Here is a 22,809-nt window from a genome sequence, read left to right on the forward strand (position 1 = left end):
AAAAGAATTATGCTTATTTAAACTTCCGTAATCATGATGTTTAACGTGTTGATTTTGGTTTTATGCCCATGGGTTAATTGTCCTTTGTCCTGTATTATTTAATATGTTCGTCTGGTTTTTGTCCATAACAGTCCATCAGTCATAAATATAAAGTGCGAGTGTCCTCGTCAAATTATCCTTATACCCGAAGTCAAATATTCCAACTAATTGGGGACTTAAACTGTAACAAGGTTTTATTACTTTGTTTAATAATTACACCAGGATGTCGACTGAGTGTAACCCAAGGTTTTAATACTTTGTTAACAATTATGCCAAGTGTCCTTGTACATAATTTCACCCCTGTTTTAATAATTCTAGTGGCTATTAATCCATTCCCGTGTCCGGTTAAATGAACGATTATTTGTACATATAAATATCCCGCCCATCGTGTCCGATTGAGTGTATATGGTTATTTATAGGGACGTCCAATTGTAAATCTTTATATTAACATTAACAAACTATCATTTAGTTAAACAAATATAAAGCCCATTAATAGCCCATAGTCTAATTTCCACAAGTGTCGTTCTTTTGTCCAAACCCCAATTATGGTACAAAGCCCAATTACCCAATTTTAATATTTTTAGCCCAACATCATGATTACTTCGGATTAAATAAGCATAATAATAACTTAGCTACGAGACATTAATGTAAAAAGGTTGAACATAACTTTCAATGATTAAAAATAGCGTAGCGTTACACGGACAGAATTTCGACTTACACCCTTACAACATTCGCTAACACACCCTTATTATTAGGATTTAAAATTAAAATTAAAATATAAATTATATATACATATACTACGTTGAGTGAAGAAGAAAAAGATGTGATTTGTGTTATACCAAAGCTCGATTTTTATAGGCATGTGATCTGGAAAAGAGGCTCATGCGATAGAATGGATTTATGCCTTCCAGGCCATGCGATCGCATGGCCAGCTGGGGAGAGCCACTTTTGGTTGTTTTCTTCTGCCGACGTTTATTTATAATAATATAATATATATATATTAATTTTAAGAATTAATTATATATTATATTATATTCATGTGCATAGTTGACTTGTAATTTTTAGTCCGTTGCGTCGAGCGTTGAGAGTTGACTCTGGTCCCGGTTCCGGATTTTCGAACGTCCTTGCGTACAATTTAATATCTTGTACTTTGCGTTTTGAATCTTGTACTCTTGTAATTTTGAGACGTTTCTTATCAATAATTGGAACCTCATTGATTGTATTTTGTACTTTTGAGCTTTTTGGTCGTTTGCGTCTTCGATTCGTCGAATCTGTCTTTTGTCTTCACCTTTTATTATTTAAACGAATATCACTTGTAAATAGAACAGTTGCAACTAAAAGCTTGTCTTTCTTGAGGAATAATGCTATGAAATATATGTTCGTTTTTAGCATTATCAAATATTCCCACACTTGAGCGTTGCTTGTCCTCAAGCAATATAGTCTTGAAATACTAGAAACACTTCTTTATTCTTCACACTTTGTACATCAGTGATTTCAATACGACGGTATAAACAATGGTAGTAACGATGTGGTTTACAGTCCCACACGACTATAAAATTTAGATCCATTAAGGAAATTGGATCTTTATGAAAACATTTGATCTTTTGAAAATTAAATCTAGTTTTTACCCTAGATAAGTTTTCCGGAATAACCCTTCACCGGTGTTTGCGAAATATTTTTGTGAGTTTGGTGGGTTTCAGATTTGAAAATTTTAGCTCAAAACTGTGGTTTTGTGTCACCCACTTGCTAATCTTGTATTAGGAAAGCAACACATCCAGTATACTTGCTCCGTATATTACCTTTCGGTAAACTACCGTCCGGTTGTAAAGGAAAGCGTTGAACAAGCAACTGTTAAGGCAATGTCCCCTGACATGCTTTTAATTATGGTCTATAACGTGTCGGACGCAATTACTATCCTTTGTAGGAGCAATAGTAAAGCTCACCCTTATGATTTTTCGGTCAGGCACAAGGTCCTGTCTTCGACCATGCTATGCAACCACCGTTCTTACGGTTGACACCCGATTTGGTTCAGGTAACCTAATGGATTCTAGGTGAATTCTTAGGATTTTACGTTCAATGGTAATGAACGCATTGAAAATGGGTTTTCAGAAAACAAATCGGTTTATAATTTGATCAAAATATTATCTCGTTCAAGCTCGAGTTTAGATATCATTGAATTCCATGAGTTTGTAATTCTCAATCTTTAAGGTCAATCTCTAGGATTGAGTAATATCAGTCTTAAAAGCTGATTTTTGATCTTTAAAGGAGATTATCCTTTCTGGGGATCTGATTCATTAGTCTTATCAAGCTAATTTGCACGGTGCTTCCCCATTGTACGAGATAAATCCTTCTCATGGTTAGGATAAATCTGACCACTTGGCGACCCTGTTTTATGCTGAGGTCCGTGGATTTCCTGCTGATTTTAGAGATGACTTTTCTAGATTTTTCAACAACCTACAGCTGGTCTGGACGACAACTTCCTGACCTAAATCAAGAAGCGCGTTTCTTTTTCAGAAGACTTTACTTCCTTTTAATGATGGAATTGATTCATCGTGTAGATCCATCTCTTTTTTTCTTTCATCGGGTAAAATAGTTTAGTTTAGTCCAAAGCAAAAGTATTTTCAGTTATTTGTTACAGAAATATGTGACATATGTTTAAGATAACTTGGTAATTTTTCCCACACTTGGCTTTTATTTTCCTTTTTATTGTCCTCTATTCCATTTTAAATGAATTTTAACATTTTGGTTTGTTTCTCAATTTATGTCCTTTCCGAGGTAACAATAATTTCGGTGTTAACACCTAGTTTTATCGTTCATAAATATGTATAAACATGATTTTAAGTTCATTTAATTGAAAATTTTGAAAATTTTTACTAGAATTGGGTAGTCAGTATATAAGACTAGGGCTGTTCTTTATTATCAGAGAGCACTAGATTCTAATACAACTACTACTTTACTAGTATTTCTAATGGTAACCAAGTGCATAAAGTAAAAATTTTAAAATCCGAAAGAATTTAACCCCTTCCCACACTTAAGATCTTGCAATGCCCTCATTTGCAAGAAATCAGTAACAATTTAAATTATTGAGGGTGATTAGTGTAGAAATGATTAAATTTTACCAAAGTTTCCAAACATATTGGCGTTTGTTTGCTGAATGATAAATGGTACATATCATTTGTCCATTCCGTCTGTTGTTACATCACATTTATCTTGTCGTCAAAATTAGTAGTTTTTGCTGAACTTAATGCCAGTCTTTGAAAATCGCTGTTTTACCCTGTTTTGTACAATTTACCATATACATACATACAAATATAAACATGCATGGCAATTTGAAATGGGACTTAATATCCTACTTTCAAATCCTAAATGTGAAATATTAGTACACAATAATAATAAAAATGATAAAGATTACATAAGTATATTCAAGTAACATAAGTTTAAACATGAATAAGTAAAAAGATAAAAACATAAAAATCATATAAATAACCAAATGGAACTAAATCAGTCTGGATATGGGTTCCAGTTCATCTCGTCAGGTGGGTTCCATTGTTGGTTATAGGTGTTTTGATAGGCTTGGTTATAGTCATACCGGTTAAAGGGTGGTCGGATATCGGGGCTGTGTGGAGGAAAATAAGCAGGTCGAGTAGGTACATAGTTATTTGGTACCTTATATGATAGCTGGCTCATGATTTGGTGCTGATGAACTAACCAGCTATCGTGTTGGCGTCGCCTATAATCCTCGTATACTCGCTCGGAGTTCCACTTCTCATACATACTATGCCTGGTCGCGTTCGTCATTGCTTCCTCATCTATACGAACGTGGACGTCAAGAATAGCATCTCGAAAGACATCCCTAATGTCTTTCGCCTCCTCCATTTCCTCGTCTGAGCCTCTCTCTACCTGAGGATGAGATCCCTCATAGGGTACTGCTTGGTTACGTCTACTTTTCAATACCTTAGCACCCACATAAACTTTCAATCCTAAGAGCTCAACCTATTCTCTACAAAGCTGTAATGGACCCCCTTGGTTCCTATCAACACCTAAATACTCTCCAATGAGAGTAACAAAAATACCTCATCCTATTATACTCTCATCCTGCATTCCCTCTACCATTTTAGATAAATAAAAAGCAACACAGTAAGGGATATTGACAAAGCTTCTAGGATCCCGAATACACTTTAGGTAGAATAAATCATGTAAGGTAATTTTTTCTTTATTATGTCCTCTCTGTGTAATCGAGTTAGCCAAAAATCTATGAATAATACGAAGCTCGGCTCTGTTAATATGTGTATAGGAGTGTCCCTCTGCTCGTGTAAAAACATCAAAATGTGACATACGCCTCCAAATGGCGTCAGCGTCAAAGTTACTATCTACCCTTTCACCATAATGAATCAAATTTGTACAATCGGGTAATAGCAACTCACCAGGAGTATATATCTGTAATGCCCTGGCCATGTCCAGCATGGACATTCTGTACATCCTACCGCCAAGGATAAACCTAAGAAATCTTCTATCATCTATTCTAACTATATTTGTATCAAGTGATACAGTACTCATCAACTCAACACACCATTCCTTATATACAGGTCTACGAATGGTGAAAAGACGTTCCCAATCTATAAAAGAAGAACTGCCATACCTTTGAACTAAAAGCTGTCTAACACGGTCAGCTAGATGGACTGTTTCCAAAGGGGCCCAATCGATTACCCTTGGCACCTCTACATTTTTTGTTACCAATTTGAATTTGTTCCTTTGATATGTCTCGTAATCTCTCCATCTCCTATCAAATCTCAGATTAGGATGCAGAGTGTGCTCAGGAATCGTTGGGAATTCTACTGGCGGCCTCATTGGGAATACTATGAATTCATCAACAAACTGTACCGGATCATAATAAGGTATGTGCTGATCAGGCTGTTGTTGTTGTTCCTGTTGTGGTTCTTGTTCGTGTTGCATTTCTGGTTCTGGTTCTGGTGCTGGTGCTGGTCGTCTAGATGATGATGCTCCTGAACCTCCAGTATCGGCTTTCTGCAAAACACATTAAACACAAAATTTGTGCATCCAAATATGCATTAGTGTTAGCAAAATAACAACTTAAAACAATCACTATAACATGTTAAATCAAAATTAAACTTATACACATTTTCACAATTTTTCACAATTCTACACTTTTCAAATAAGCACATATGAAAATGTATACAAAATTCATAAGCATTTAACTCAAATAACATGTCAAAATAGTCATAACTAATAATTAACCAAGTCTCAAATGGCAAATATATCAAATTAATCAAGTTCATGAATTTTGAACTTAAAAAGTCCACTTTAATTTCTAAAAATCGTGTTTAGGATCAATGTTTGGATCATTTAACTATCTAAACATGTTACACTACTCAATTTAGCAATAATTTATGACAAAAATCGGCCATAACTTGTTTATATCAAAAAGCCCCAAATTGCTCAAGAACACAAACCCTAGATTTCTAAAAATTTTGAAGTTTTTGGCTTCAAATCATGTTAAATAGCATCAATCTAGGTTATACATGCATAAAATACTAACAATTTAACACTAATTACACTAGAAATTAACAAAATTACATTAGGTAAAAAATTGGTAATTATCACAAAAACTAGGAATTTATAGAGTTTAGGGGTGTAATTTTTACCATTTTGCTGAAGAATGAGAATCTAGGCATGATTAGAGCAAGAAAAATGACGAATTACGGTGAAAAATGACGAATTTTAGAGGTGATTTGGGAGCATTTTCGTATGTTTGTGTGTTGTGGTGTGAAGAACTCAGCTCTCTGAGCTATTTGTTTCTGGCCTGCATTTGGTCCCCATGCGATCGCATGGGTTCCAAGTGCAAACCCCATGCGATCGCATGGGGTGCCGGCTACAGTACTTTCAGCTTTTTTTTTTTTATATATCTTATACTAATTAAAACAATTAAGTAACTAATTTTAAAATTTTGTTTCCCTTGTTATTTAGGACGAGGTCGTTTCGGATCGATGTCCTAGTCCGTCCTTTGACAAAATTTTAAAATTTGTCTTTTTGTAGCGATTGTTTTAAAAGCTAATATTTTTAGGTTTTTTTAATGTTTTTGGCATACTTTAATTCAATAAGATTAAAAATAATGATAATAAAAGTTCTCGTCCCTCCCTCGGGTAAAGCAATTTCGGTTCAATGACCTAGTCTTCAACTTACGACGAATTTTAAAAATCATATTTTTAACTTAATGAGATAAAGTAAATTTTTGTTTTTAAATTCACACCAAACTTAAAATAAAAATACATAAAATTCAAAATTAATATTAAAAATTCACACCAAACTTAAAATTTGAAATGCATAAAATTAAAAATTCTTATTTAAAAATTAAAAATTCACACCAAACTTAATTTAAAAATTCATATTATAAAATCACACCAAACTTATATTATATTTTTCAAATATTTACAATTTTAAATATATTGTTTTTACAAAGTTTACAATATTAATTTAAGATTTATATATTAATTTTAAAAACATGGTAAAAATAAAATTAAAAATCTTTTTGGCTTTTTATCCCACTTTAATCAATCAAATATTATCAAAAATATACGCCCCTCTTTTCGGTAAAGTAATTTCGGTTCCATGACCTAATTTAACTCATGACGAATTTTTGAAATATTTTGGGTTAATTGATTAAAGATATTTATACCTTAAGAATAAACGTTAAATTTCACCGTGATGTAATAAATTTTTGTATGATATCAATAATTTCGGTCGCCAAACCTAATTTTATTCAATACCAATTTAATACTTTATAGCGAACAAATTAGCGTTTATTATCAAAAGGTTAAAAATAAAAATAAAAATAAAAACTGCACAGACTTACCTGTGAGATAGTATTCTTAGTTATATGATCTATCCCATTCATAAGATAGTCGGTTTAATTGGTTTTCCATGGCTACATAGGTGTAACCTAGAGCATTCAGTGTTTTTTCTTCTAAACATATGAACGATCCGTCTCTGCATAAAGTAACAAATTCGGTATTTGAATAGGTTTGATTATTTGAACATTTACCTCCATGTGACCATTTTCAGCATTTGTGACATCTTTCTAGGTGTCGTGCTCTTCTCTTCGCTGCGGATTTTGATTTTCCTTTACCAAATTGTAACTTATTATCTTCGCATCTGAATTCTTTTCTTACTCCGTCCAATCTTTCTCTGATTACTGATACTATTTCACTCGGAAGTGTGTCATTATTACGTTTAGTGATCAAAGCGTGTAGCATTAGACCATGGTTTAGTTCACATGCAGTCTTCATTTCCTAAAAAAAATAAAAATTCAGAATGGGGGGAGAAGACTAGTTCTTTAGGGTCTGCTAGGGAAAGACCATTCGGGTTCCATTTTCGAGAACTACACGAAAACAGACAATCTAACTCTAACAGAAATACATATTATCCTTTAAAGACTTGATTCTCCCCACACTTAGTTAGCTGTGGTATCGAAATTGTGATTAACTTCATTGTCGAATTCCATCGGACTATCTATGTAGTGTTTAACTCTGTGACCATTAACTTTAAATTCAATCCCATTTGAATTTATTAATTCTATCGTTCCGTATGGGAAAACTCTTTTGACTATGAATGGTCCAGACCATCTTGATTTCAATTTTCCAGGAAATAGCTTGAATCGTGAATTGAAAAGAAGAACTCTGTCTCCTTCTTTAAATTCTTTTAAAATTCTGATTCTTTTATCATGCCATTTCTTCGTTCTTTCCTTATATATCAACGAATTTTCGTATGCTTCATGTCTTAATTCTTCTAATTCGTTTAGTTGACTTAACCGTAGACGTCCAGCTTCATGTAAATCAAGATTACATGTCTTCAAAGCCCAAAATACTTTGTGTTCAATTTCTACTGGAAGATGACATGCTTTTCCATAAACAAATCTAAAAGGTGTGGTTCCAATTGGAGTTTTGTAGGCTGTTCTAAAAGCCCAGAGTGCATCCTCCAATTTAATGGACCATTCCTTCGGATTTGATCCTACGATTTTCTCTAGAATACGTTTTAAAGCTCGGTTGGTATTTTCAACTTGTCCACTTGTTTGTGGATGATATGCGGTGGAGATTTTATGAGTTACTCCATATCTTTTAAGAACTTTCTCAAGTTGATTATTACAAAAATGAGTACCCCGATCACTTATTAAAGCTTTCGGTGTTCCAAACCTTGCAAAAAGACGTTTTAAAAAGTTGACTACAACTCGTGCATCATTAGTTGGGAGAGCTTGTGCTTCCGCCCATTTAGATACATAATCAATGGCAACGAGAATATAGAGATTATTATGAGATTTTGGAAATGGACCCATAAAGTCAATACCCCAAATGTCAAATACTTCACATACTTGGATAACATTTTGTGACATTTCATCACGTTGACTTATTTTTCCGGCCCTTTGACAAGCATCACAGGATTTGCAAAGAAGGTGTGCGTCTTTGTAAATTGTAGGCCAATAGAATCCAGCATCGTAAACTTTTCTTGCTGTTAGTTGAGGCCCATAATGCCATCCTGTTGGTCCTGTGTGACAATGGTTTAAAATTTTACTAGCTTCATCTCCAAATACACATCGGCGTATTATTCCATCGGGACAACTTTTAAACTGATGTGGATCTTCCCAGAAATAGTGTTTTATATCACTGAAGAATTTCTTTCGTTTTTGGTACGATAATCCTTTTTAAAGGAATCCACATACTAAATAGTTTGCATAGTCTGCAAACCATGGAATTTTATTATAATCTATCTTCAATAGATATTCATCAGGAAAGTTGTCTTGTATGGCCGATTCATTTAGAACTTCTAATTCGGGATTTTCAAGACGAGAAAGATGATCAGCGGCGAGATTTTCTGCTCCTCTTTTATCTCGGATTTCAATATCAAACTCTTGTAAGAGTAAGATCTAACAGATTAATCTTGGTTTGGCATCTTGTTTTGAAAATAGGTATCTAAGAGCAGAATGGTCGGTATAGACCACCGTTTTTGCTAGAACGAGATATGAACGAAATTTGTCAAAAGCAAAGACAATAGCAAGGAGTTCTTTTTCAGTAGTTGTATGGTTCATTTGTGCTCCTTGTAACGTCTTACTAGCATAATATATAGGTTGAAATCGCTTTTCAATCCTTTGTCCTAAAACGGCTCCCATTGCAAAATCACTTGCATCGCACATTAGTTCAAACGGTAGATTCCAATTTGGTGTTATCATGATCAGTGCATTAGTGAGTTTCTCTTTAAGAATATTAAAAGATTTGATACATTCATCTGAAAAGATGAATGGAGCATCCTTTTCTAGGAGTTTATTCATAGGAGTGGCAATTTTAGAAAAATCTTTTATGAAACGTCGGTAAAAACTGGCATGCCCTAGAAAACTCCTAACTCCTCTAACATTGGTGGGATGTGGAAGTTTAGCAATTACATCTACTTTAGCTCTATCCACTTCAATTCCTTCTTTTGAAATTTTATGTCCAAGAACGATGCCTTCTTTAACCATGAAATGGCATTTCTCCCAATTAAGTACTAGATTTGATTGTTCGCATCTAATAAGCATTCGTTCCAGATTAACTAGACATGATTCAAATGTATCACCGAAGACTGAAAAGTCATCCATGAAAACTTCCATGCATTCTTCTATCATGTCGTGAAAAATCGCCATCATACACCTTTGAAAGGTTGCAGGGGCGTTGCAAAGTCCAAATGGCATGCGTTTGTAAGAAAAAGTACCATAAGGGCACGTGAATGTGGTTTTCTTTTTTTATTTGGGTTTTATTGGAATTTGAAAATATCCGGAAAATCCATCTAGAAAACAATAGTAACTATTTCCGGCTAATCTTTCCAACATTTGATCAATGAAAGGTAAGGGAAAGTGATCTTTTCTGGTGGCGTCATTTAATTTTCTATAATCAATACACACACGCCATCTTGTTACAGTCCTAGTAGGAATAAGCTCATTTTTTTCATTTGTAATGACAGTCATGCCACCCTTCTTAGGCACGCATTGAACTGGGCTTACCCATGGGCTATCAGAAATCGGATAAATTAAACCTGCATCTAGCAGTTTAATAATTTCTTTTTTAACTACATCTTGCATATTAGGATTTAGTCTTCGTTGGCGTTGCACATACGTTTTATGACCTTCTTCCATAAGGATTTTATGTGTGCAATACGAAGGACTTATTCCTTTAATATCATGAATCTTCCATGCAATGGCTGGTTTATGAGCTTTCAACACAGAAATGAGTTGTGATTTCTCATTTTCAGTAAGAGAAGACGATATTATTACAGGTAATTCAGATTCACCATGTAAATAAGCGTATTCCAAATGGTTTGGAAGTGGTTTTAACTCTAATTTAGGAGGTTCTTCTATCGATGATTTGTATCGATATCTGTCTTATTCTTTTAGCATTTGAATTTCTTCTGTTGTTTGTTCATATCCATTAGCTATAAGTGTAGCTAACATTTCAACTTCATCAATTGGTTCAGTTCCTTCTCCTAAAGAACATTCTCCTGTTCCTTGTAATTCTGGAAATTCTTCTAATAATTCTGCATGTGAATCTATAGTTTGAATATAATAACATGTATCATCTGCAGATTGCGGTTGTTGCATTGCTCTATCAACTGAAAAGGTAACACTCTCGTCCTCTATACTTAGGGTCAGTTTCTTACCGAACACGTCTATCATTGCTTTATCCGTGTTTAAGAATGGTCTTCCTAATATGAGAGGAACTTGAGAATCTTCTTCCATGTCCAGAACAACAAAATCTACTGGAAATACTAAAGTACCAACTTTAACTAGAATGTTCTCCATTATCCCTCTAGGATATTTTATTGATCGATCGGCTAGCTGTATGCTTATTCTTGTTGGTTTCAATTCTCCAAGGTCCAGTTTAGTGTATAGTGAAAACGGCATTAAATTTATACTAGCACCTAAGTCTGCCAATGCATCTATTGAACTAAGACTACCCAGAAAACATGGAATTGTGAAACTTCCTGGATCAGATAGTTTTTCTTGTATCTTATTCAACATCACTGCTGAACAATTAGCATTCATAGTAACAGCCGAGAGCTCTTCCATTTTCTTTCTATTTGATATTAGATCTTTCAGAAATTTAGCATATCTAGGCATTCCTGAAATTACATCAATGAAAGGAAGATTGACATTTATCTGTTTAAACATATCCAAGAATTTGGATTGCTCGGCTTCAAGTTTCTCTTTCTTCATTTTACTCGGGTAAGGAAGTGGTGGTTGGTATGGTTTAACATAAGGTTTAGCCTTAACTGTGTTATCTTCATTAACCTTTTCAACTACCGGTTCTTTTTCCTTATCTTGTTCAGGTTGTGGTTCTTGTGGAGTAGGAATAGCTTCATCAGAAGTTACAGGTATTTCAGGTGGTTTAAGTGTTTTACCACTTCTTGTGGTAATGGCTTTAGCTGTTTCATTCCGGGGGTTAGCATTTGTATCACTAGGTAAACTTCTCAGTTTTCTTTCACCTATTAACCTTGCTAGGTTACTTACTTCTTGTTCCAGATTTTGAATAGAAGCTTGTTGATTTCTAAATGCTTGAGCATTTTGTTCATTGGTTTGTTTTTGAGATGTGAAAAACTGCGTTTGAGTTTCAACTAGCTTCGTCATCATATCTTCTAAATTCGGCTTTTTATCATCGGGTTGTGGTGGTTTGTTTTGAAAATTAGGTCTTTGCTGATTATAATTATTGTTGGACACTTGTTGATTGCTAGGACCTTGTTGGTTGTTGTATGGAACATTTCTGTTACAATTCTGGTTTTGATTGTAGATCGGTCTTGGCGGTTGATAATTATTCTGATAATTATTTCCAGGCCTTTGGTTTATGTATGAAATATTCTCTCTTTGTTCCATTGTTAATTCAATACTGAGACAATCTTTTGTCAAATGTGGTCCTCCACACTACTCACAACTAATTCGTATTGAGTGAATATCCTTAGTCATCTTTTCCATTCGTCTCTCGACAGCATCTATCTTTGCGGAAATAGAATCTAAGTCATGGCTAGAATCGGCTCTAGCTACTTTAGATGATCTAACGATATTTTTTTCTTGGTGCCACTCATGTGAGTGGGAAGCAGTGTTATCAATAATTTTGTAAGCATCAGTTTCTGTTTTCTTCATAATAGAACCACCAGCTGCTATATCGATGTCTTTCCTTGTAGTGATGTCGCATCCTTGGTAGAATATTTGTACTATTTGACAGGTGTCTAAACCATGTTGCGGACATCCTCTTAATAACTTTCCAAATCTAGTCCACGCCTCATATAGAGTTTCATTTGGCTTCTGTGTGAACGTAACAATTTCTCCTTGAAGTCTTACGGCTTTAGATGCAGGAAAGAATTGTTTAAGAAATTTTTCAACTAAAACATCCCATGTATCAATCGCCCCTTCAGGTAACGATTCCAACCAATCTTTGACTTCTCCCTTTAAAGTCCAGGGAAATAACATGAGATATATCTATTCATCCTCAACTTCTCTTATTTTAAATAGAGTGCAGCTCCTATTAAAGGTACGAAGATGTTCATTTGGATCTTCCTTCGGCGTACCACTAAATTGGCATTGATTAGTCACCATGTGTAGAATTTGTCCTTTGATTTCATAATCTGGCGCATTAATGTCTGGATGAGTAATTGCGTGACCTTGGCCAGTGCGTTTAGCTCTCATTCGGTCTTCCATACTTAAAGGTTCCAGATTCTCCATAATTGAATTTGTTGAATTGGAATCACTAGAGGATTCTGATTTAATGGTTCGTTCCTCAACAATCTCTGTTTGAATGATTGGTGGTTCCGGAGGAAAGTTTAGTGGTTCAGGATCTATGAATCATCCCTGAATATTCTCCGGATTCTCAATTGTGAGGTCGGGTTCAAAAAATGGATTATCGGAAATTTGAACTGGAGTACTTGGTCGACTGGATGACGATTCTAAAGAAAAATCAACGGCGGTAATATTTGCTAAATGTCTTGATCTAGCTACAGGTGGTGAACATACAAAAGGTGGTGAACGTCTTGCTCGGTGCATTCACTGAATATCCTATTAGTTTTTTAAAAAGGAAAGAAAAATTATATAAGTTATCCAATTAATAGACTTTTCTGATTTTGCCCACGTTTCGAATAGCCAAAAGATGCAGCAGAGGGGCAGGATTCGTTTGGTCTCAATATAATTAAGGAATGTTTGGCTCCAATAACCCGGTCCACGTACAAATCCAACTATTACTACGAACCAGTAAATTTTGATGTCTATCAATTTAACCACTTAAAATAAATTTTTGTAATTTTAAGAAATTTAGATAAGAAGTAGAATAAAAATCTATGTTCTAAAACTAGAATGACGAGAAATAAGAAAGAAAAAGAGCGCGTCGGAAAAAGGTCGAAAAATAAAAATAAGAAAGAAAAAGAGTGACTTATAGAACTTAAAAACACTCGACTAACCCAACCTTATTACTATCACTAACTTAAAATTATAATCGCAAATTGAGATTACTAATTGGAATGATAATTGATACATAGGTAAAAGGCGTCGAAAAATAAAAATAAGAAAGTAGCGCGTTGAAACTTAAAAAGGCACTAAAAACTAAAAATTAAAAGTTGCTTCTAAAAATATTAAAGCTTACAAGTAAAACTATATCCCAAATGGCAATAACTTAAAAAGAAACTAAAACTTAAAAAGTGCGATAAAATAAACTTGCGATAATTAAAAAGTACGATAATTAAAAGTGCAATTAAATACAATAACAATAAATAAAAGTGCTATAATTAGAAGTGCAATTAAATATAAATTAAAGGAAATTAAATATGAAATAAAAGAATTATGCTTATTTAAACTTCCGTAATCATGATGTTTGACGTGTTGATTTTAGTTTTATGCCCATGGGTTAATTGTCCTTTGTCCTGTATTATTTAATATGTCCGTCTGCTTTTTGTCCATAACAGTCCATCAGTCATAAATATAAAGTGCGAGTGTCCTCGTCAAATTATTCTTATACCCGAAGTCAAATATTCCAACTAATTGGGGACTTAAACCGTAACAAGGTTTTAGTACTTTGTTTAATAATTACACCAGGATGTCGACTGAGTGTAACCCAAGGTTTTAATACTTTGTTAACAATTATGCCAAGTGTCCTTGTACATAATTTCATCCCTGTTTTAATAATTCTAGTGGCTATTAATCCATTCCCGTGTCCGGTTAAATGAACGATTATTTGTACATATAAATATCCCGCCCATCGTGTCCGATTGAGTGTATATGGTTATTTATAGGGACGTCCAATTGTAAATCTTTATATTAACATTAACAAACTATCATTTAGTTAAACAAATATAAAGCCCATTAATAGCCCATAGTGTAATTTCCACAAGTGTCGTTACACGGACAGAATTTCGACTTACACCCTTACAACATTCGCTAACACACCCTTATTATTAGGATTTAAAATTAAAATTAAAATTAAAATATAAATTATATATACATATACTACGTTGAGTGAAGAAGAAAAAGATGTGATTTGTGTTACACCCAAGCTCGATTTTTATAGGCATGTGATCTGAAAAAGAGGCTCATGCGATCGCATGGATTTATGCCTTCCAGGCCATGCGATCGCATGGCCAGCTGGGGAGAGCCACTTTTGGTTGTTTTCTTCTGCCGACGTTTATTTATAATAATATAATATATATATTAATTTTAAGAATTAATTATATATTATATTATATTCATGTGCATAGTTGACTTGTAATTTTTAGTCCGTTGCGTCGAGCGTTGAGAGTTGACTCTGGTCCCGGTTCCGGATTTTCGAACGTCCTTGCGTACAATTTAATATCTTGTACTTTGCGTTTTGAATCTTGTACTCTTGTAATTTTGAGACGTTTCTTATCAATAATTGGAACCTCATTGATTGTATTTTGTACTGGTCGTTTGCGTTTTCAATTCGTCGAATCTGTCTTTTGTCTTCACCTTTTATTATTTAAACGAATATCACTTGTAAATAGAACAGTTGTAACTAAAAGCTTGTCTTTCTTGAGGAATAATACTATGAAATATATGTTCGTTTTTAGCATTATCACGGACCCACCCCCATCTCCTCCAAAAAGAAAAATAACTAAATGGTTGAGACACATCTGGTTCATTGACTTCGGAGTCTGCTTCAATATACATCTCGAAATCGCTTCCGGAACTAATGAAATCCAAGCTAGGTGTAGGATTCATCTCTCATGATCAGTTAAAAGGTTTTGATATGAAATGATTTTCGAATATCGAATGATATTCTAATTATATATAGAATATCTATACATACTTCCAAAGATCCCGTGAATTACAGAGTAAAATAAGGAAACGTGTCAGATAAAATCTACAGTGATAGATACGCTAAGATATGGATTAGTAGATATGCTAAGATATGAATTTTGTCTATACACTATTCATGCAATCAATGCAGCAAGACGTGTCTAGACTAAGAATGATAAGCAGGTAATTTTCGACACAAATTGATAAGCAAAACTTTTTGACATGCAGACCAGGTTCAAGCCCAGACTTATTAATATCACCTAACAATTACTAGGTCGAAGTCCAGACTCACTAATGCATCCTAACAACTTATCAGTTAGACACATAAATGCAGACCCGGTTCGCTAAGACCACCGCTCTGATACCAACTGTAGAGACCCGTCCTAATCCATCCAAACGAAGTCCATATCGATTACAAACGATTCACAATAGTTGATTACATCGCGAGGTACTTGACCTCTATATGATACATTTTACAAACATTGCATTCGTTTTTGAAAAGACAATCTTTCATTTCATCGAAAGTTGACAGCATGCATACCATTTCGTAATATATATTACTATAATTGACTTAATAAAAATCTTGATGAACTCAACGACTCGAATGCAACGTCTTTTGAAATGAATGTCATGAATGACTCCAAGTAATGTCTTTAAAATGAGCTAATGCACAGCGGAAGATTTCTTTCATACCTGAGAATAAACATGCTTTAAAGTGTCAACCAAAAGGTTGGTGAGTTCATTAGTTTAACATAAATAATCATTTCATAATTTTAATAGACCACAAGATTTCATATTTCCATTTCTCATAAACATACGTCCCATGCATAGAGAAAAAAATATCATTCATATGGATTGAACACCCGGTAACTGACATTCACAATATGCATATAAGAATATCCCCATCATTCCGGGATCCTCCTTCGGACATGATATAAATTTCAAAGTACTAAAGTATCCGGTACTTTGGATGGGGCTTGTTGGGCCCAATAGATCTATCTTTAGAGTTCGCGTCAATTAGGGTGTCTGTTCCCTAATTCTTAGATTACCTGAATTAATAAAAAGGGGCATATCCGGTTTAATAATCCAGCCATAGAATGTAGTTTCGATTACTTGTGTCTATTTTGTAAAACAATTATAAAAGCAGTGCATGTATTCTCAGTCCCAAAAATATATATATTGCAAAAGCATTTAAAAAGGGAGTAATGAAACTCACGCATATAATTATTGTAAAACAGTTAATAAAGCATTTGCATGTATTCTCAGCCCCAAAAATGTAAAGAGTAAAAGGGGAATCAAATGAAACTCACCTAATGTATTTTGTAGTAAAAATACATAGAACGACATTGAACAAGTATAGGGTTGACCTCGGATTCACGAACCTATATCATTTGTATATATTTATTAATATACATAATTGTAATCGAAACATATACATTTATTAGTTATATCCTTTCTATATTAATGGTATATATTTGTTTCATATGTTCATTTTTTATATAAAAATATTAATTTTTGTTAGGTCATATGTATTAAATATATCATTTGTATATTAATAATAGCAGTAGTCAAAATAATATTAGTAGTGGTAGAAATGATAATAATTATAATACTTAAAATTATTATTAAGATAATAATGTTAATAGTTCTATTAATGATAATAATATTGATATTAATAATTATAGTTGTAAAAATATTAATTTTACTATTAATGATAGTTATGATAGTGATTTTAGTAATTACATAATAACAATACTCGTGATGATACAAATAATAATATTTATGTTAATATTAAAATTTCTATTATTTATAAAAGGAAACTAATACCAATATTGATAGAATGATACAAAATTCTAATTTTAATGATAATAATAATAATTTTTTTTATTACATTCATAATATTAATAATAATGATCAAAATCCTAATTATAATGATAGAAGTAATTTTAAAATGATAAGGTTCCTAATAATAATATTATTAATACTTATAGTAATAATAATAATAATGACTATAATACATATACATATAGTAGTAACAATAATAATTTTTGACACTAATAATAACATAACAATAATAATAATAACCATACAATAATTATACTAGTAGTAATAATAGTAATAATAATACTAATAATAATAATAATTATAATTATAATGATAATGGAAAAGAGAGAAAAAATATATACCCTTATTAATATTTTTCCTAAAAAGAAAAGCTCCATACGGGACTCGAACCCGCGACCTCCCGGACACCCGCTCATTCCCTTAACCGTTTGGGCTATCGCCTATTTTCTAATTTAATACCGAACCTGTTTCCTTTTAACCCGTGTAACCTTTTCCTATTACTCCTTCTTCTTCTTCCTTGTATTAATCCAACCAAAGAACTTCAAATACCAATTAACGATTTAGTGTTTTCAATTAAGACTCGCCAACAACCAGAGACTAGATAGGAGAGTTTAAAAAAAATAAAATTAAATTAAAAGTAAAAAAAAGGCAGCCACGCTGCTGTTCGAAAAAAAAGAAAAAAAGAAAATAAAATTTTGATTTTAAGTGTGTTTTAGATCACGCTTTCTTCACGAAATAGTTTGCAAATCACATGTATAAACTATTGAAATCATCATTTTAACTGAAAACTCCAACACGATTACAAATTTTGCGATGATCATAAAGTTTGACTTTTTAACATCGAACCTTGACTCCAAAATTCAACTTAGGTTTTGAAAATTAAAAATTGATATTGAGCAGATAGTATCACGATCAATCTCTAATCACTTCTGCATTTTTAAAAATTAAAGATTTAATCGAAAATTGAATCTTTGGTTTTCATCTGTAACGGAGTAAAAATAGGTTTCTGTTTAATTTTTTTTTTTTTGAAATTGCAGTAGGTAAGTTAGTCTATATGAATGGGTGTTTGATAATAGTAGTCGTCTTGTTAAGTTCATAATCAAGAACTGATCGATTTTTGAGGAACCGAAAATCTCGACAGGTTTTCACAAGTAAACAGGGAAGAGAAGAAAAATAGAATATAACCAAAAAGGAAATCTCATTACAAATAGATAGCTAGTGATTTAGATATATTCACGTATGTAAGTCCTTAAGTATATATAAATTATATTTAATATTTAATAACTATATTATTAATAATAATTCTATTAATAATAATAATAGAGTTAATAATATTAGTATCAAATAATACAAAATTTATAATGGTAGATGTAATAAAATTATAATGATAATAATAATAATAATACTAGTAATGGTAAAAATATATAACATGTTTCATGTATCAAATTTTACATTTTTATATTCTATAACAATATTAATAATACTGATATCGATATTAATATTTATTTTAATAATAGTAATGAAAGTAATGATACTGATATTAATATAATAACTATATTTTAACTCGTAATTACATATTAGTATCACAATTTAGTAATGTTCAATATTTACACAATATATACAATATATTTAATAGTTATCCATTTTAACAGTATACATATGATAATATTTATGCATATAATTCATATACATATACTTTCAAATTACTATATCTATAATTATGTTTTATTTATTAAATGTTATTACTTAAATAAGTATATTATTTATATATATATATATATATATATATATATATATATATATATATATATATATATATATATATATATATATGTGTATATATATATATATATATATATATATTGAAATAAATAGACTCAAAGTATACATTTAATGTTTTGTTATTGTTGACAGGTTATGTTCAAAAGCACTTACATTTAATATACTTTCTATAATTAAATAAATAGTTTTAACTAATCCTAGTTATCTTTCATGACAATTAAATCACATAATACTTTAATTTATAGGATATACTTATTTTCATATATAATCATTTTTATATACATTCCTAATCTCATTTTTAAAGGTTCGTGAATCGTCGAGTATAGTCCCAAGGTAGTTGCATAAATGAAAGCACTTCAAAATATTTGAGATTCAACATTACAGACTTTGCTTATCGTGTCGATTTTATATACAGATTAAGTTTAAATTTGGTCGGAAATTCCCGGGTCGTCACAATGTGTTTAACATAATTAAATGCATATTTTATCCTAGTGGATTACTTGAATTAAAATGTTATATTAGTTTATGAACTTATTTCGAATAGCGAAATAACTAGAAAATGTTACGATTAAGTTAATCGCCTAGAAAGCTTTTCAGTTTACGGAACTCGGAAAAACGGCGAAATAATTATTTTCAATAATTATTGACTTTAAGAAAAACTTATTTAATTTATTATTTAATTAATGGATTAAATCCGGTGATTTCGTTTTAACGACAGTTAACGTTCCGGAGATCCGGTACGGTTAACGGCACTCGAAACGGACCAGTCGCGTACAAGAAAATAACGAAATGAATTGTATTTCACTTTTAATAATTATTTTATGCAATTATTATGTTTTAAACATACTTTCAATTTATTAGAATTTATATAGATTAAAAATGCGAGAAATTAACGTTTATCGATCTTGTTTGCGTTTTCGGCTAACGACACTTAATGAGTACACTTAGGAAACTTTTTAGCATCATTTGTGAGCCTATGGACTCCCTTTTGGACCCTTTGGCCGAATTCCCATCACCCCACCCATTTATGTGATTAATTTTAGCCCATGTGTGATTAACTAGTGATTTAAGCCCTAACCTAATTAAGGAAATAAGTATAAAAGGCATTTAATCACATCTCTTTCACCCTAACCCTAAACCCATGACTCAAATCAGTCCCCAACAACCTATCATCATCGAATTCATCATCATCATCCTCCATTCAATTTTGATTATTTGCTCTTGTGTTCTACACGAAAGTGCTTCCTTTGATCGTCCTCTACACGCTAGTACTAATTGATTTGTGTTTTAAGGTATAAACACTAACCCTAATCTTATTAGATCTGATTTTTATTCAATTACATAGTGTAATCAAGTCTAGTGCTCAATTGATGGTGTTATGTGATGTAATGTATCATTTGGTTGCGTAATTACATGTGAATAAAATAAAACAAGTTCATAGAATACTTATATATTAATTTTTAACATTTTTATGTTAGTAGTCCTTTGTTAGTAGTCCAAAATAGTCTGAAATGTCCAACAGTCCAATAATCGGTATATATATAATCTTAGAATTACCCCACGACGTATTGTATACGTATTGTCTTTGCATCAACCCAGAGATGTATTGTATACGTATTCTCTTAGAATTTATCAAAACGTATTGTATACTTATTGTATTAGGATTTATCAAAATGTATTGTATACTTATTGTCATGGAATGTACCAAGATTATTATATATATATATACAATCTCGGAATTCACTAAGATTATAATATTTTGTTATGCTAATGATAACATATCCAAATATATATAGGAAAAGTTAGCAAGGATATGGTTAATATAGTTTTTACAATATAAATTTCGTCCATACAACGTTAATTTTAGCAGATTTTGTTTTGCTCGCCAAATATTCATTACAACTCCATTTAAAGTGAATCAAATTGCTATGGTTTCATAATGAACTGTAGTATTTAGAACTAAACTAAAAAAGTAGTGGTTTATAGTCGGAGTTACAGGTTACAAGTCATATTTGAAAGAGGTAGTCATTTTCATCGAAAAATGACATCTTGATGACCTTGTAGCAGTACACGGCATATAGTAGCAAAAGTAAGCAGCAGCATGCAGTAAGTTCCGCAGAAACAAGTAAACTAGCAAGTTGTAGATTAGTCCTATTAGTGAATCCTACTCGGGTCAGTTCAGACTCACTAATGCAACCTAATTCCCTATAACCAATGCTCTGATACCAAATTTGACGCCCCGTACTAAATCAACATGTACGGACCATCAACAACAGGATCATTATAAGGTCACACACTATTTGTGTTTCAAAACAAGTTTGCATTCATGATAAGAGGTGACGTCATAACCAACGTCAAATGTTTTACAACCAAAAGTATGCTTCTATGAACAAAAGCAAGTAACAATAGTACGTGACCCTTAGGTCGTTACAAATCATTGTTCAAAAGGTAACATAGTTTGAATGCAAATAAAACGTTTCATGCGGTGACAACTCTAACAAGCGCAGCGGGTGTCTACAAAGCATGACTAGTACAGCGGAAGCAAGCAAACCTTAAACACCTGAGAAAAACATGCTTAAAAACGTCAACACGAAGGTTGGTGAGCTATAGTTTAAGTATAACAGTAATGTAAGGTAGGCCACGAGATTTCAGTGCTTCAACAGCGTTTCAAAACAGTATGAAAAGTATATGTATAACCGTGGGCACTTGGTAACTAACTAAAGGTTTATCACCCCCTAAAAGTACACTTGGTGAGTGCGTATGTTTACGAAGTATTAAACACCCGTTAAATGCTAGCGCTACTAGCCCGAGTGGGGATGTCAAACCCTATGGATCCATATCTAAGATTCGCGTTCACCGGTTCAAAAACCAATGACTAAATGTTACCGAGCTAAGGGGAAAGGTTATGCCGTTGTATAACCTACACATATATAAAGTTTAAGTACTCATGCCTAGTATGTAAAACGTAAAATGCGCATGTATTCTCAGTTCCCAAAATAGTTAAAGTAAAAAGGGATGCTATAACTCACAGTGGTTAAGTAGTAGTAAAGTTGACACGGGAAAGGTAAGCAAGTATGTTTGTCCGAAAAGGTCCTCAACCTAAGTCAAAAGTTACTAAGTCAGTAAATCGTCCCAATAGGTTTATAAGTATGTAAATTAGGTCTTAAGTATCATCATCATTCATCATTTAACAAAAAGTGTAAAGTAAGTTTCAAGTAAAGACTAGGGTTTGAAACAAAGGCTGACTTCGTTCAGTCGCCACGACCTCTATACAAACTGAAATGAGGTGAGACCAGTGGACATGGCTCTGTATATGAGTCCCGTAGGTACTGACCAATTTCTAGAACCAAAATCATCTTCGTTTGACCGTGGTGATGGTTTAAGTGCGAGTAGGTCAGAAATTTCAGCACAACGTTAATAGGGTGTAGTGACTTTCGGGAGGCCATAGATCTTAAACCGTAACTCGGATTAAGACGAGGTCTAAACGGAAAATCATCCACTCGAATCTAACTAAAAATCAAATTTCCAGTAGCCCAGGTATTCTGGTCAGACCCGAAAAATAGTAGGTTAAGTGTTCTGGTGGGTTCTTGGTGCTCGATGCTCATCACGGTTCTCATCCTTGATGCTTATAGCTTCAAGTGTACAACTCGTTGATGTGTTTGCATCATTTTTACCAAGTTTTGACCATCATAACACAAGTTCAAGTCTAAGACATGTAGCACAACTCACTTAAGAGTTGTATAAAGTTTGATGAACCAAAGTTGCATCAAGATCTTAGATCCAACACATACATGAGTTATAAAAGTAATATTAAG

Source organism: Rutidosis leptorrhynchoides, chromosome 9 (genome assembly GCF_046630445.1).
Source record: "Rutidosis leptorrhynchoides isolate AG116_Rl617_1_P2 chromosome 9, CSIRO_AGI_Rlap_v1, whole genome shotgun sequence".
Classification (NCBI taxonomy): domain Eukaryota; kingdom Viridiplantae; phylum Streptophyta; class Magnoliopsida; order Asterales; family Asteraceae; genus Rutidosis; species Rutidosis leptorrhynchoides.